This window comes from Dendrobates tinctorius, unplaced genomic scaffold (assembly GCF_039654945.1).
Source record: "Dendrobates tinctorius isolate UK_male_01 unplaced genomic scaffold, ASM3965494v1 ptg000145l, whole genome shotgun sequence".
Lineage (NCBI taxonomy): Eukaryota > Metazoa > Chordata > Amphibia > Anura > Dendrobatidae > Dendrobates > Dendrobates tinctorius.
The window spans coordinates 7,885,802-7,892,228 of record NW_027361812.1 but is presented as its reverse complement, the minus strand read 5'-3'; positions in this window follow the sequence as shown (position 1 = coordinate 7,892,228).

Sequence of the window (6,427 nt, the reverse complement as noted above, 5' to 3'; positions counted from 1 at the left end):
TTAAGTTGGGCTAAAGTAAGGGCTGGGCTAGGGTTAAGGTTGTGGTTATGGTTGGGATTATGGTTAGGGTTGGGATTAGAGTTAGGGGTGTGTTGGGGTTAGGGTTGGCATTAGAATTGGGGGATTCCACTGCTTAGGTACATCAGAGGGGTCTCCAAACACGACATTGCGCCACCATTGATTCCAGCCAATTTTGAATTAAAAAAGTCAAACGGTGCTCCCTCCTTTCTGAGCCCTGCCATGAGCCCAAACAGTGGCTTTCACCCACATAGCGGTATTGGCGTACTCAGTAAAAATTGCGCAACAAATTTTGTGGTCCATTTTCTCGTGATACCCTTGTGAAAATAAAAAAATTGTTTCCAAAGCAAATTTTTTGTGAAAAAAGTAAAATGTTGATTTTTTCCTTCCACATTGCTTTAAATCTCATGATGCACCTGAAGGATTAATAAAATTCTTGAATGCTGTTTTGCGCAAGTTGAGGGGTGCAGTTTTTAAAATGGTATCACTTTTGGGTATTTTCTGTTATATTGTCCCCCCCCCTCACTTCAAATGTGAAGTGATCCCTAAAAATTGGTTTTGTAAATTTTGTTTGAAAAATGAAAAATAGCTGGCCAAATTTTCACCCTTATAACGTCCTAACAAAAAAATTATGTTTCCAAAATTGTGTTGATGTAAAATTGACATGTGGGAAATGTTATTTATTAACTATTTTGTGTGACACTACTTTCTGATTTAAGGGTACAAATATTAAAAGTTTGAAAATTGCAAAATTTTCAAAATTTTTGCCAAATTTCCATTTTTTTCATAAATAAACACAAGTTATATCGAAGAAATTTTACCACTAACATGAAGTACAATATGTCAAGAAAAAACATTCTCAGAATCAGTGGGACACGTTGAAGCGTTCTAGAGCTATAACCTCATAAAGTGACAGTGGTCACAATTGTAAAAATTGGTTTGGTCATTAAGTACCAAATTGGCTCTGTCCCAAAGGGGTTAATTAAAAAACTTCAGAATTCTCATGACTGCAGTGAAATGACAGTTTGTTTATTGCAGGAGGAATTGCAGTTTTTAATGACACAATTTATTTCATCATATAATGTACAGAAAAACTGGAAAGAAAATCAAGTGGGATTGTATTTTTAAGTTTTTTTTTATACTTTTCATTTTATTTTTTAGTACCCATTGGTGACTTGGGATCGTTTCATCAGTTTTGAAGTCAAGGGTACCCCTTGTGGGTGGTGCCTGCTGACGCCAGCACAAACTTCAATTGGACATTTGTCCTCTGATGCAAAATCAGCTGCAGTGAATAGAGTCCCATCGGGTCCATGTACTACAATACATCCTGCCGGATAATCACAGAGCCCAGCACCTCATGTCAGCAGGCACGTGACTGGGGGTGCTTGGCAGTGATGTCATTGCTTGCAAGCTGAAATCAGCTGCCAACTGACACACCTTCTACTATAGGCAACCAACCAGATGGAGATACAACTTGGAGTCTCCACATTTCAAAAAATTACTGTCACACAATACTAAAGCGGCATCAATTTTCACAGTGTATAAACAATATAATAGGCCTCTGACACTTCTTCCACCACAGGCAACCAACCAGATGGAGACTCAACTTGGAGTCTCCACATTTCAAAAAAATGTTTGTAAAATCGTAATGTGTCAGATCTGTACTCTGTTCTGCTGGTGTACGGCTGGGCTAAAAAATTTGTGAAACGACTCACAGAATTTGCTTATGCCACTTATGTCGACAAGCGTATTTCGATACTCCAGCAATCACGCATCCCTTTCCAATAACAATTTGTTGTAACATATTGTGCTCTTATCTAGGATACCTACTGATATAGAGTCATGGAACAATGATTTTTGCTGATATGTTAATTACACATTGTCCAGGCCAGATAATTTGTTGACTTTTAAAATAGGAAAAACTATGCAACTAGATTAAATAATCACTTAATGCGACTTCATCTTGTCACCATTCATCACCTTTATCTGTGAATACCGAATGAAGTACACTTGTCAACTATAAAAATAGGTTATATGCCTCTGTTTGAGAGAGCTAGAGATTCAGTCAAGACAACCAGACATCCAAACATCCAGAGACGCTACAGGACAGGAGCCAAGACATCATGGCTCCATCACGAGGTACACAGTTTTGTCATTCTACAGAATGCCAGCTTAGGGGACCATGGCCCTGGCTGGAAGAATGCAAATCTGCTCCATTGACCATCGCAAATCCACGGATACATTTGGAGAAAGCCAGGATTAGGATCCGCCGGTTGCCTGGCTCCATGGAGATGTTCGGAGAAGCCAGGTTGTGACCCTCTGGTCAACTGGCCTTGTACCTGAATCAACTGTAATCTTCCTAAGCTTGTCGCTACCTACTCTCTTTGTGTGCAAAAGGTGAGGTAGTCGGCGCAGGAAGCTGAAGCCAGGTTGTGACACTTCGATCAACTGACCATGTACCTGAATGGATTGTTATCTTTCTAAGCTTGTTGATACCTTCACTTTGTGCATGCCACAGGTGGGGTAGTATGCCTTGGAAGCTCTGAAGTAACAGCTGTTCTTATCCCGGTAAGTCAGCGGAATGGTGAGACTCTCTAATGTGCACCATCTTGGGGTATTTTGTTGGGACTGTTCTACATGTTATCTGCCTTTTTTGTGGTTCAGTAAAGTATTGCAACACTGTTTTACCCTCACTCTGTATTGTCTGAGTAGCGTTTTGCCCATGGTAAATGGAGAGCGGGCATTAGTGGGATAATCAGTAGTCAATGCAGTTTCGGCTAGCGGACTAGGGCACCACAGTTGCTGCAATATGTGCAGAGTTGAATTCCACTGTGCCAGAATATTACAAGTCAAACAGTTAAGCAGTAGGCCGAAAGACCTCTGTAGCGATGCAAGTTGATGACCTGCATTGTGCGATCGGCAGAAGTGAGCACACCGTAATCCTGCTATCTGCAACAGTGCATCAGGCCAGTATAGTGGCAGAGAAATTGCTGTACCACCAGGTTGACAACATGAGCCATGCAAACCACCAGTGTGAGGTTGCCCCGGTGAAGGGCCGTCATGAGGTTTGCACCATTATCACATACACCCATCTCTGGCTCCATGTTCAATGGAGACAGCCATTGCTCTAACTCAGCTTGAATAGCTGTCCACAACTCTTGAGCTGTGTGACTGCAATCTCCAAGGCATATTAATTTCAACACTGCCTGATTGCGATGAGCCATGGCTGCACAGTACGGAGGTGGGGGATTCTATCTGCACTGGTGGAACGCGTGCCTGATTAAGGGAGGGGTTGTGGGCACAGGTGGTGGCCCTAGAGGAGGTTGAGAAGCCAGAAGCAATAGAGGAACTGTTAGATACAGAGGTTTGTCCTGCAAGCTTTGGAGATTCAAAGATTTGTGGAGGAGCCCTTTGACCACCTGCCCCCACAGCCACCAGAATCACCCAGTCAGTGAGATGTAATGCCCCTACCTATGTTTGCTTGTCTAGGTGTCAGTGAATAAAAAGCACACTGGCAGACATAGATTTTTTGCAGGGAATGGGTAATGTTGCCTGCGACATGCTAGTATAGTGTAAGTAGTGGTGACTGGGCTACTTGTACTTGGGGAATGCGACTGCCATCAACTTTCTTTAACCATTTGAATCCACAAGGCGCAAAGGCAGCATTTCATGGCCAACAGATTAGAGATGGTGGAGTTCAAGCTCTTAGCTTTGCCATGTGTAGGAAGAAACATTCTTTTACGTGACCACAACTGCGAGACCGAGGGCTGGCTGCTATGCTGAGAGAGAGCTGAGTATGGAGAACAGGACAAACTGCTGGACTGTGAGTGTGGTGCAGGAGGAGATGTTATGGTGGATTGAGAAAGATGTGTTGTGCTAGGTGACACAAAAGCAGTAGTCATGTCTACTTGTGTAACAGCTGACTTACCCCGACTGTGATGGGTAAACAATTGTAGTTTCTGAGGCCATAGATCTGTGTGAGTAGACTTGGAATGATGACGGAAGAAGATTAAGCAGCAGATGTGGTTGATGGGATGACCTGCAGTTTGCGAGTCCCTCTAGTCTGAATTTTAAGGCAGTGAGATTCCCATGCTAAGGCTAGTTTCACACTTGCTTTTTTTTGCAGCGCGTTTTTCCCGCAAAAAAACGCATTAAAAAAACGCATACAAATGCATACAAACGCTGCGTTTTTTTCCAGCATTTTAATGCGCATGCAGGAAAAAAACGCAGCGTTTTTGCGCGTTTGTATGCGTTTTTTGTGCGTTTGCGTTTTTTTACAGATTTTGGAAAAACCCCACAAAAAAGAAAAAACAACCATTCAACAACACACAAGACCAATGGGACTTCATTGTGGGTGTGGTATGTTAATATATATACACCCTGTCTACAGTATTCTTCACATTTGCTTGATTCTTCTCGTGACCATGGATCTGCGCTGGAAGAGTTTTCACTTCAACTTGGATTTGGACATCGCGATGGCTCAGGCGTATGCAGTTGCTTGCCATGAACAAAGGAAGAGAGAGAGGCAGCGAAGACGGCGGCGTATGTGGATACATCCGATTGTTGAACTCCGGGAGAGCCGTGGGGCATACCATACCCTCTACAGCGAGCTCCAGTCAAACCCGGAGAAATTTACAGATTATATCCGGATGTCCCACGAAAGTTTCATGGATTTGCTTGCTCGTGTCCAACAATCCATCCGGAGACAGGACACACAGCTCCGTCGTGCGATTCCTCCTGAGGAACGGCTACTGGTGACATTACGGTATGTTTTAAAAACAAAGGGGTGTGGTCTGATGTTTTTTTTTGTAAATTTAGTATTCAAAACCTTGGGTAATTAGTTTTCGTGAATGTACTAATATTTTTTTTATAGTTTTTAAAAATAATATACATAAATATTAATTTTACTTCTTTGTCTGTTCACAGATTCCTGGCGACTGGAGAAACCCTATCCTCACTACACTTCCAGTACCGTATTGGAATCTCTACCTTGTCTGGAATTGTTGCTGACACCTGCCGGGCTCTCTGGAATGTTCTTTGCCCAGAATTTATGCCCCTGCCCACCGCTGAAAAGTGGATGGAAATTGCTGACAAATTCTGGACAGTATGCAATTTTCCCAACTGTTTGGGAGCTGTTGATGGGAAACACATACGGATCATCAAACCCCAAAGAACGGGATCTGAGTACTATAATTACAAAAAGTACTTTTCAATAGTACTCATTGCAATTGCGGATGCCGGATGTATGTTTGTAGCAGTGGACATTGGAGCATTTGGCCGTGGTAATGACTCGCAGGCTTTTAAAAACTCAGACATGGGCCGGAGGTTGTATGGCAACCAATTTAATTTCCCTATGCCACGGCCTCTTCCTCACACCGAAGCTCCGCCACTGCCCTTTGTAATGGTTGGCGATGAGGCTTTTCAAATGTGCGGAAACTTACTGAAACCCTACTCCAGCCGAGACTTGGACCACACCAAAAAAATTTTTAATTACAGGCTGACCAGGGCCAGAAGAACTGTCGAGTGTGCTTTTGGGATTCTTGTTTCCAGATGGCGAATTCTGGGCACGGCCATTAATCTTAAACTTGAAACAGTCGATGAGGTGGTGAAGGCCTGTGTGGTTCTACATAACTTTGTGATGGCTAAAGAGCACCCGACCTTTGAACTGGACGATGATGCTCCTAACCCATTGCCTGAATTCACTCAGCACACTCTCAGGTCATCCGTTGAAGTTGGCCAAATGAGGGACAAATTTGCGGCCTACTTTATTTCTGATGTAGGACGGGTGCACTGGCAAGATGAAATGGTGTAATGTTGTTGTTTATGGTAATAAAAATCCTTATTTGATACCATTACTGAGTGCACTATATTTTTTAAACTCCGATTAATTAAAAAACTTCCCATGTATAACTGAATTTTGTTATGTTCACACACCTGGGCAGGTAAATACACATACGAGTTAAAATGCAGCATTGCTAGTCTGCGTGAAATATATTGGAATGAGCAAAGCTGCAGGCCATGAATCAGGAAACCATTTTTTTTCAAGATAAAATTGTGCAAATAGTTTAAAACAAAGTATGTGATTTTCTCAAAACACAACACTCAAAACCCAACCCCAATGAAAGTCCATGGGGAATACAAGTCAGCATTGAGTGGATGAATGTAATCTGCTCCATTAAAAGTTATTACACTAGGCCTTTGAATTGACTATACTAGGCCGTGGTATTTCAAATATGAGTATACTAGGCCTTGGGGCTAGTAGTATAGTAATATGTGAAATACCACGGCCTAGTATAGTCATACCAAGGCCTACTGTTATAACTCGATTTTTAACAACTAGCATCTTGTTTCAACAAAAACAAACTGGTGAAACTAGAAAGAAACTTATTTTTTAGACAAGTTTCAACAG